Genomic DNA, 11,551 nt, shown 5'->3' with positions numbered 1-11,551 from the left:
AGACAAAACAAAAGGAAGCAAACAGAGCAGAGAGACCTTACCACCTAAGACTGCAAGCAAAACAAGGAGGAAGAGAAGTAAATATGTCATTTGCAAAGCTTTTAATACTTAAGAGAGCTATAGGTATTAACCACTCGACAGTTAACCATTTCCATCTTAGCTTCCTGTAATGATTTCCTAGGACCTTAGACTCTGTGAGCTAAAATGGCCTTTAAAAGCTACCTGGAACCCTTTATTTTAAAGTCCAGGAAACAGTCCTGGAACAGGTCAGGAATTTAATGTAAGTGATTCTGCTGGTGAGGGGCGGAGCCAAGACCAGAACAAGGGGTGCAGAACTGAAGCCGGGGGCTCTTTATATACAACGGACTGTTCCTTACCAGTTAGCACCAGCAGCTGAGGCTCTGCTAATTACTTCTTTTTTTTCTTTCTTTCTTTCTTTCTTTCTTTTTTTTTTTTTTTTTTTGTGGAATCTACTGTACTGAAAACCAGACGGTCCGCTACCTGGTCTACCAACAAGGAAAAGGAGGCCATGCCAGGTAGCAGGTATGTATCAGTCAGGATTCATAGCGGGAGCAGAGCCCACGCCAGTATTAGGGCTGCATATAGGAAGTCAGGCGCTTAGGAAGTTGGTAGGAGGACAGGAGGGCCGTGCTGTTGGCTGGGTCTCTGAGAACGATGCTCAGAGCACTAGGGAAGCTGTCACATCTGTCCCACCCAGGAAGACAGAGAATCAAGAGGCCACCACTGGAACTATTGAGTCCAAATAAAAAGCAAGTCTGCCCATAATTATTTTTTGGTGTTTTAAGAAAAAAAGTGTAATTTAGAAAGAAAGAGGAAAGGGAGGGAGGGAGGGAGGGAGGGAGGGAGGGAGGGAGGGAGGGAGGAAGGAAGAGGGAGGGGGGAAGGGGGAGAGGGGGGGAGGGGGGAGGGGGAAGGGAGGGAGGAAGGAAGGAAGGAAGGAAGGAAGGAAGGAAGGAAGGAAGGAAGGAAGGAAGGAAGGAAGGAAGGAAGGAAGGAAGGAAGGAAGGAAGGAAGGAAGGAAGGAAGGAAGGAAGGAAGGAAGGAAGGAAAGGGGCTAATGCAGATAAGAGAGTCAGTTAAATAAACACTTTAAATCACGCAGCCCACGACTCAGCCATGCCACCCACCATTTTCTAACCCAGCGGAACAAGGACACTTGTGTACAGGAGAAAAAAAGGTCATGTATAAATTCCTCACCTGAAGATACCCATTGTTACTATTTGGTATATGTACCTCCAAATTATTTTTTATGTATTTTTAAGGTTAGCTTATTATGGATGAAATGCCTTTCCTTGATTTTTAACCTTCCTCCCTCTGGCCTGATCTGATCTACCACATGCTCATCTATTAATATTTTTCTCTACTCAAGAGATTTCTATAACACCTTACAGTTGTTTTGTTATATATTACAACAATGAACACTTATTTTAAGTGCTTTATCAGCTATAACTGTCACAAAAACGTGGTGAAGTGCGTTCTTCTATTGTTCCCGTTTTACAGCTGATGAAGAAACCGAGGCTTAGGGAAGATACTTTCCTCAGAGATGTGATGACGTCCACTTCTTCCTCTTTTTTTTTCTTTTCTTTTTTTTTTTTTTTTTTTAGCTAAAAGACTATGATGAAGCTGGCTGGGACAGTGTCTCTTCCCTGAAGATGCAAATATTTCAATATCAAGAAATCCCTGCAAAGTCTGGAGATAAAGAGTGAGCCAGGAGTGACAGATCAGAGAAGGGCGAGAGCTCAGAGCTGCCCCCACAGAGCCAGGGAATCTGCAGAGATGGACGCAGGAATGGTCACTGGAAGGGACGGACGTTTCCAGGCTAACACCTGCCGCAGTGATGCCACTCATGTCTCTATTACTTTGTCCAGATGGGCCAGGGCGCTGTCCGGAACGGGGACCAATCCAGTCCAATCTACAGCTCGGTCCAGAACGCGAAGCAAGCATATCCTTTATTTCCTTACGTCATTGCTGTCACGCAATTGTCTCCAACACCCTTCTTGCTAATATCCCCAGAAAGAGCCAGCCAAGCTGGTTGTCAAAATCGGTGCGTTTACTTTTCCTGGGTGCTCTGGAGTAAATAAAACCATTTCCTCCTGCCCAACATAATATTGATAGGAGAAGAGCTGAAAATGCTACTCATTTAAATATACTTTTAGTTTTTTAATATTTTATTTTTTGTTACAGACAGCAACCAGACAACCTAAGAGCCTTTTAAGGAAGTTTTCCTCAGCATTGCCAGACAGAAAATCTATTTTATGCAAGTGGCAGCAGGGGGCGCTCTTCTTTCAAGTTAGTTTCTAGCTGACAGTTGTTAAAATGTCTTTGTGTGTGTTAAAAAGTTTATGGCTCCTCCTGAATATATATATAATATTTATTCATTTATATAGTGATATATAAGTACATGTATTATATACATAAAATGTATTTATATACATAAAATATAAATGAATATATATACTAAAATGCTTTATATTTATAATATATGTGCATGTATAAATAATTTAAATATATATGTATACAAACTGTATATATATTTAGGAGAAACCATAAACTTGTACACACACACACACATCTCCTTGGAGACATTCTCAATGGATATCATTAAACTTTAAAAAGGCATTCCCAAGACTTTTATCTCAGAAATCTATTTGGAATAGTGTTTGCTCCTCCCTCTCCAAAGAACAATCTCTGAACAAACTGTAGGTGAGGACACCATGCAGAAGGTTCCAGAACTTTCTGGTATTGGTCGGTGATGCATACATTATAGAATTGGTTCGCTCTAATGCAGAAGTAAATGCTTCCCTCAGGCTTTAAGGAAAAACTTTCCCTAGGTGCCTAGGATGCTGACACTTTTCAGGAGAGCACCTGAGATGTGTTGCCATTCACTATTTTGAGATCGCTTGACCCCATCTCTCAGGATTTAAAGCAGGGGTCTCAAACTCAACTCAGCATGTGGGCCGCAGAGCAAGATCACAGCCGTTTGGCGGGCCGCACTAGGTCTACAAAAGGCAACTGTTACGCAACACTTTTCAGTGTCACAAAACGACCAGAAACTGTAGTTCGCATCACAACTGCTGTTAACTAAGCTAATATCTAGCTAGGATGCTAGAGAAATGAAAAATACAAGTAGGCCCCTAGGCTTACTTAATTTTATCCAAAATATTTTGAACTTCGTGGATTAGTCTGCGGGCTGCACAAAATTGTTCGGCGGGCCGCATGCGGCCCGTGGGCCGCGAGTTTGAGACCCCTGATTTAAAGCCATTGTTAGAGGTTCTGTTTGGCTCACACAACTGCCCTTTGGCACCTTGACTGAAAGTTCCAAGAAGAGTGAATTCAGTAGGATAGTTTCTCAACAAGAACCTGCACGCTGTTGCAGAAGGAGGGGGTGGAGGCTGGGCAGGCAAAGCCAGCAGATGTCCCCCCAGTATTGCGCCATCACAAAGTGTTTTTGCATCCATAACCTAGGAGACAGCTGACACAGGACATCTATAGTCCAGGTAAACTTATATCCTGGCTCTGCCACTTCCTTAATGCAGTGGCAAGTACTCCGTACATTAAAAAAGCATTGTCAATACATAGTACCTAATTATAATCTACTTTCCGAGAAATGTGGGCTTATAAATCAGAAAGATTCTACCTATATACCCGACCTACCACCAGACGAGCAGAAACAGAACAAGGAGGAAATGCAGCCAGACTGGACCTTCAAGTTTAGTCTCTATTTGTGTCACCACGACCTCCAGCGGGCACTTCAGACCAGATCATTTCTTGGCAGTCAGTCATAAACTGATAGACATGATAGCTTGCAGTTAAGAGCACGGCTCTGGAGCTATGCTTCCTGAGTTCAAATCCAGGCTCTGTTACTTAGTTGGTGTGGCTAGGGGAGGATGCTTAACCTCTAGACTCGGTGTCTTCACCTGTAGAACAGCAGTGGTAACAACACAGTTCCTTCCATAGAGGATTGTGTTAACTATTGAGTTAATATGTATAAAGGGCTTTATTCAGAACCTGGCCCATTGCAAGTACTCATAAGCATCTGTTATTTTTAGTATAACATGGTTTCCTAGTTCTTATTCTTCCTAGACCTTCTGGAAGATGGTAACAAATCAGCCCACATTATAACAAATGGTCTGCTCCCGCGCGTAAAGTTTGGGTCTGCTTCACAGCAAGCGCTTTGCCCGGTCACGCTGAAGTTCTCTGGGAGTGGAATATGGGTTTGCATCATGGCCCTTCCCTCCGTTCTTTGCTCACGTATTTGGGCCATCTGTCACACTCTGCGACAGCAGAGCATGCAAAGCCCAGCAGCTGACCCCGGACGAGAGTTCACAGACAGCACAACCTGCTTATCCGTGAAGGTCAGCTGAGAGCCTGCTGATGTGACCAACACCCTCTGCTCTGGTCCCTTCATGACAAAAGTACAAGTATCCTAAGGTCAGGCAGGCAGTCACCTCCGTCAGCATTCCCCGGCCCACAGCCTTTCCCAACTTGTTCCCCCACCGGGGTTGCCACAACCCGCTACTGACAACACAGGACACCCAGTTAAGTTTGAATTTCAGACAAATAGTGATGAGTTTTTATCTGTGGTTTATCTGGAATTCAAATGTAACTATGTGTCTGGATTTTATCTGGCACACCTACATCCACCCACTATGAATGAACACAAGTGTAGCCAGGCTTCCTAAGAGGTGAAGGAATATCAGCTCTATTATAGGCGTGTAGGACCCAGGATGTTAACAGACTTGCCAGCCATATTTGCCAAACACGAAGTCCATTTCCTGAAACATAAATCCCTCAAGATGCTTGCAAATAGAGATCTGTGCTCAAATAAATTTGGGAAACTCTTCATTCTCTTTAAATCCAATCACTTCCATCTCTCATTTATAGGTTATTCTTGTCTAGTATTTTGGTTCTATCTTGTTTAATTATCTATATAATATTATTATGTGTGCTACCTATAATATTACATATAAGGTGTGTAATATCATCTATATAATAAATATTATTTCAAACAGTTTTATACATAAAAGTTTATTCAGATTTATCACCTGTTTAAGCCAATTTCTTTGCTCATCATTCCTTCTTATATCTCAGATCTTTCTCCTGGAATCAGTTTTCTGTTCTTAAAGAACATTCTTTAGTGAAAAAGCACTAAAAATTCTTTTTAGTGGCAGTCTGTTGGTAACAAACTCTGTTTTTGTGTGTCTGAAAATGCTTTATTTCGTCTTTCTTAGAAGATAGTTTGAGTATACAATTCTAGCTTGACAGATATTTTCTCCCGAAAGCCCACTCAATATTCCACTGTTTTCTAGCTTTGGTATAGTGATAGGGAAGTCTGCTGTCATGCTATCAGTCTAATGGGCATTTCTCTGTATGTAATCTGTCTTTTATCTCTGACAAGATAAAGAATCTCTGCACAATTTTATTACAATTGGTTTAGACATAAATTTATTTTTATTAATTATGCTTAGGATTCATTGTGATTCCTAAATCTACAGATTTATGTCTTGCATAAACGCCATACTTCCTGCCCATTGTCTATCCATATCTTATCTTTTCTCTTTCTCTCTGTTCTCTCCTCTGGAACGCCTATCAGCCATAGTAACATCTGCAAATTCTTCCATTTCTTTTAAACTTTTTACATTTCTGTTCTGCAATCTGGATAATTTCTTCAAATTCATCTTCTAATTTACAAATTCTGTTTTTAACAATATCTTATCTGCTACTTAATTAGAACAGTAAATTTTAATTTCAATAATGATCTTTCTTATTTCTAGACATTCTATATATCTCTTTTCCAAATCTATGTGTTCTTTTTTTAAAAGCATCATGGTTTTGATTCCCTCTTTCCTTTCTTTTTAAAATAATTTGAATAGTTTTATTTTATATTTTACATCCAATAATTCCAATATATAAAATCCTTTGAGATAAAATTTAGATGTTGTTTCTTCAAACTCATGATAGTTTATTTTTGTTATTGTTTTAGTGTTTTTTAATGTTTGTAGTATGTGCTCTGACCGGGCAAGCACAGGGTCTTTTTTTTTTTTTCTACAGAGACAGAGAGAGTCAGAGAAAGGGATAGATAGGGACAGAAGGGAATGGAGAGAGATGAGAAGCATCCTAATGTTTGTTTTACATTCCTATTCAATGGGCTGTATACGTGGGAGTACTGAAAGGTTTGGGTGGAGAAAGAATCCATCCAGAAAGGACTTTTGTTTTCTTGTTCCAGGTTCACTAGAGCATCATAATCTGAAACTACATTAATTTCCTACCTTGTAGTTTCTCGTATAATAAAGGAGGTCTGTTATTATAAAATACACTGTGGGACTTTTCCCCACACTGGTAACATAGCTTCAGCTAGAAATATCCCTTCTCATCTCTCTTTTCTTGAATAGATTTTTTTTTTCATCTAACAAAGTAGACATTGAGGGTCGATATTTGATGCAGATGTCTGAGTTCCAACCCCTGACTTTCATACAGCTAATAAAATTCACAAAGTACTGGGTTTCCAGGATTGGAAAATGCTTCAGTTTAGATGTGGTGTCAGAATTAGCTTACTGATCTAGTTCCCTCCTTTTTATGTTTTGCCCCCTGGAGATTTCCCTAATTTAGCTTAGTTGTTCATATTAAATTACATATTTTATCCAGAGCTTCTAGGTGTTTTATGAAGAAAAGTTTTTTTTTAAGATGTCTGGTTCACTATGTTATTGGAAAGTGAAGTCCCAAACCTCAATCCCTTGCTCACACTTAACATTCACATTTTATATCCCTCCGCACATTATGAGATCCTAAAATAAATAAACCAAGAAGCCTTGTTTAAATCAGTGTTTCTTGATTTATTTTTTATTTTTATTTTATTTATTTATTTATTTTTTGACCCTGAAACCCTTTGTTCAAATAATACCTATCCTTCAGAGCTAGTAATGCCGGGAGTACACTTCAGGAAACCATGGGCCAATGATTTTAACTGTGATAGCAGTGAGTCTGTCTCCTAGTGGATGGAAGCTCTTCTTGGCAAGTTTGGGGAATGGCCAAGGAAAACTTGGCAAACTAATTGTCTTTGAATCCTTAAGGGGGTTTTTTGGAGGGGGGTTGTGTTTGGTCCTATATGAAATCCAAAAACACTGTGTACTTTCGCTGCCGTCTTGGCCAGCAAACAGCTAATGTTATTGGCCAGCAAACAACTAATGTTATCTCTCTTCGCACAAAGAAAGAGAGGAAGTATTTTCCATGCTAGCCCTTGTTTTCAGGCCCCAGAGATTCCATGGCATTATTCTGGGTGTTGACGCTTTCCAAACCCAGCATCATGCAGTAAATTCGGGGGAACAGTTGTGTAAAATCTGTTCCACCACTTTTAAGGACGGGAGCTTATTATATATATTTATTTTTGGACCACAAAATGTCTATTTTTCAGACAATCCAGGAACAACCAACATTGAAATAGAACTTCACGTAAAGTGACTCCTGAATAAGAGACAAAAGTGCAGCTAGTTGCCCAAAAGTTGATAAAAGTTTAAATGAGCTGCCTAAACAGAATCCAGTCCTACACAATGCTCAATTGTCGCAGGGCATTAAATGAATGTGTCGGAAAATCCTTTCACGTTGGCACTCAGATAGTCTATGCACCTTTTGGAACAAGATTTTCCTATATTGTAGAGTTGCATAGTTAGGGAAATTAATCCAGTGACTATTTTCAGAAACTCGTGTAGTAAGGCATTGTTATGGAAATTATAATAATGCAATGTTAAAAATCAAATTTATGTAGGAAACAAATAGGAAAAAGATTCCTCTGGGTAATATTTGTATTGTTTGGCTGGTTACAGTAAAAATTCGTCAGAAAACTGAAGTTAAAAATGGAATCTCTTCCAGTCCTAAGGTCTGTCTTTACATTTTCTTCAATGCACTGAAGACTGCAGATTTACTAGACAGGTTTCTAAACAGATAATCCAGAGCGAGGAACGGCGATCCGATTGGCAGTTTGCCCAGGGTTATTGAAAGACGGTGTACTATACCAGGAAAACCTGGGTAAAATGATTAAAACTGCGTCCTTGTCCTCCCCGGGGAATTCCTGGCATGGGTTCCAGAAGCTGAGGATGCACTGGTGCCATTGAGACTTGTGGCCTTACAAAGGGTCATATGTAATTCCCAGCAAACAAGCAGTATTAGGTCCGAGGAAAAGGCGGGGGTGGTCCTGCCCACCTCACAGAGAAAGAGAAACCAGTTCTGTGGTCACACAGCGCCAACTTGAATTTGGCTCAAGGTGACCCTCTGCATCAACTTGGCATTGACATTGTCTGCCCGGGAAATAGGAGCTGGTTGAGTAAGCAGTTGTACCTTGGCTAGGTAGAATCTACTCTTGCATCATTATCTAAAAGAATAGAATATTGAATCTTCTATGTCCAGTTCAATTTAGGGATGACATAAAGATGGGTTTACACAACAGGTCACTGCCTGAGCACCACAGAGCGCGGTGCTGCATTCCTTACCCGTATCTGGAATGGAACAGAGGAAAAACCGACACACCATGCTCGCTCACCCCTTCGCACGTGATTTCTGGTTCGTTCTTATTCAATTTCTAGTCTTTGCTTAGATGTTTCTCTGTGGAAGACTCCTTAAGCTTGTAAGTCTAGATAGATGTCACCTATGTGCTTCTATAGGATGCTATCTTTCTTTCTCTCTTTCCCCTTCCTTCCTTCTTCCTTCTTTTCTTCTTTCCTTCCTTCCTTCCTTCCTTCCTTCCTTCCTTCCTTCCTTTTCCTTCCTTCCTACTTTCCTTCCTTCCTTCCTTCTTTCTTTTAGAGAATTTTTATGAGTTTATTTAAGCCAAACTAACAACAATTGCTGGGAAGCAAAATCTCAATGGACTGTAAAAAGGCTCCAGCAAATGATGATCTTGCTGCTTATTTTATAACTGAATCAGAGGAGGAAGTGTGAGGAGGGTTACATAAAATCCATCGGTGGTAGACTCAGGGGAAAGGAGAAAGCAAAGTGAGGGAATTTCTGGGATTGGGAAAAAAGTAAAATATAGGGATACATCTTTCTTTTACATTGAGGGGTACAGGATAGTTAGTCATTGACATTTATAGCACATGGAGATGGTGTTTGGAGAAGGAGGTAACAAAGAGAGTTCTGTGATCTTGTGTCCTGGTGCAGTGGGCCTGAGGGGTCTAGAAAAGAACAGTACTCTGACAAGTATGTTATCTCAGATGCAAAAAGCAGTGCACAGGCTCCCTGAAGGTAAATACTGACCTTTGTCAAGGAAGCTGCACACAACTACCACCATAATCTGCTGAGTTAGGAAGAGTTAAGAATTTTTATGTTCAGACCATCTTATGTGGTTGCTTTCGGTCCCTGAGTTTGTAAGGCTCACCACGTAGGCCTCCCCTGAGCTGCTCAGGTTTAGTGTGTGGCCCCTTTTCTATAGGACTCTGTCTTCACAGCATGTTTATTTCAGGCCACTGGCCTATCTTTTCCACCAGAAGTGCTGTATAGCCCCAATGCCTAGCAGAGTGTTTTCATACGGTGACCTCAACATATATTTTGAGTGAATGAGTGAATGAATAATGAATGAATGAATAGATGTTCAACTATTCATAAGAGATACCTCTCCTAATCTCTTTTTGGAAAAAAATTATTTGAAAATATACTTTAGCCAAACCAAAAAAGAGGGGAAATGTGTAGTTCAAAGGAAAGAAGATCCCCCTTTATCTGTTTTGCACCCCAAGTTCAGGAATCGGGTTGAATTATGTGTTTCTAGCCGCCTCAGGAGGTTTGTTTGACCTAGTGCTGTTTCAGTTAAACTAATCATCTTATTCCTCTCTTCCTTTCCCAGGATAATGTTTCTTGTACCATAATCTCCACCCCACAAATCAGATGAAATCGCTTGACTTGTTTGATGACAGTTTAAAACAATAACTGCTGTTGTTCTCCAGAACTCGCTAACAATGGCTACGTTTCCACTTGAGTGGGACACTGTGCCAGAAGAAACATTTAACAAGAGGTCTTTTCCCTCCTTTATAAAAGCAGAATTGCACAGAATAACATGATAGACATTTTTAAGGCTGAACAATTTAAATAATGATATTTTGGGCCTTTAAATTTATTTTCAATGAGTCTGAGGAATCTTTAAATAGAAAAACCTAATAAACTACCAAGGGGAGGATATCACCTGTCAACAAATCATTCTTCATAGTATCAGGATCCACTGATCCTCCTGGGTTAACTGAACTTTAAAATACATGCAATACGATATCGACAATATGTTCTTGACCATGTAAAAATATATGGGGAAAAAACTATCAAGAAATATACTAGGCCCTGGCTGGTTGGCTCAGTGGTAGAGCGTCGGCCTGGCGTGCAAGGGGTCCCGGGTTCGATTCCCGGCCAGGGCACACAGGAGAAGCGCCCATCTGCCTCTCCACCCCTCCCCCTCTCCTTCCTCTCTGTCTCTCTCTTCCCCTCCCGCAGCGAGGCTCCATTGGAGCAAAGATGGCCCGGGCGCTGGGGATGGCTCCTCCGCCTCTGCCCCAGGCGCTAGAGTGGCTCTGGTCGCAACAGAGCGACACCCCGGAGGGGCAGAGCATCGCCCCCTAATGGGCAGAGCATCGCCCCCTGGTGGGCAAGCCGGGTGGATCCTGGTCCTGCGCATGCAGGAGTCTGTCTGTCTCTCCCCATTTCCAGCTTCAGAAAAATACAAAAAGAAAAAAAAGAAAGAAAAAAAAAAGAAATATACTAATACTCATAGTAATTATTTCTACAGGTTGGGAATTTAGGAAATCGTTCTTTTCTACTTTTTAGTGTTTTTATTTTTATTTGATTTATTGGGGTACAGCTTTCAAGTGTGTGACTTTCTACTGTTCAGGATTTTTCAATGAACATATTTTATAATCATTAAAAGTGGACATTATGTTTACAATAATTAGAACAATTTACATATGGTCATAACACTAACTTAAGTGAAAAAGAAATGTATGAAGAGAAAAGAGCTGAAAGGGAGAATACCAAAATTTAACAGTTTCTGCATGATTTCCTTTCTGCTTTCTGGCTTTTTATGTTTTCCAAATTTTATAAATTAGAAGAGAATATGCTAACTCTTAATGCAAAAATCACCTTGTTTTCTTAAATAAAAGGTAAATAATTAAAGCAAGGGAGTTAATGCAAAAAAAAAAAAAAAAGGTTCCAATGGTCAGCAAACTTATTAAAGGGGGAGTTCACTGCGGACCCTGTGTGAGGAATGGTTTCACAGGAGTCAGAATTTTACTGGCCCTTGAAGTGTAGGCAGGAGTCACCGGGCAAAGAGGAAGGGGGAGGGCACTCCATGCCGGGAAGGGGCCAGCTCACAGAGTGGAGGCGGAGCAGTCTTACTGGAATTAGAGCTCAGACAGAGCTCAGACAGGGCAGGGGTGGGTGATGACGTTGAGCTCTTCTCAACTTGGGAGGGCTGTGGGTGTCCACTAAAGTACCTTGACTTTACTCTGCAAGCAAACCATGTACACCATAAGTGCCCAAAGCAGCCCAGGAGGTGACTTACAAT

This window comes from Saccopteryx leptura, chromosome 12, assembly GCF_036850995.1.
Source record: "Saccopteryx leptura isolate mSacLep1 chromosome 12, mSacLep1_pri_phased_curated, whole genome shotgun sequence".
NCBI lineage: Eukaryota > Metazoa > Chordata > Mammalia > Chiroptera > Emballonuridae > Saccopteryx > Saccopteryx leptura.
The sequence above is the reverse complement of the archived record's forward strand: the minus strand, read 5'-3'. Positions refer to the sequence as shown.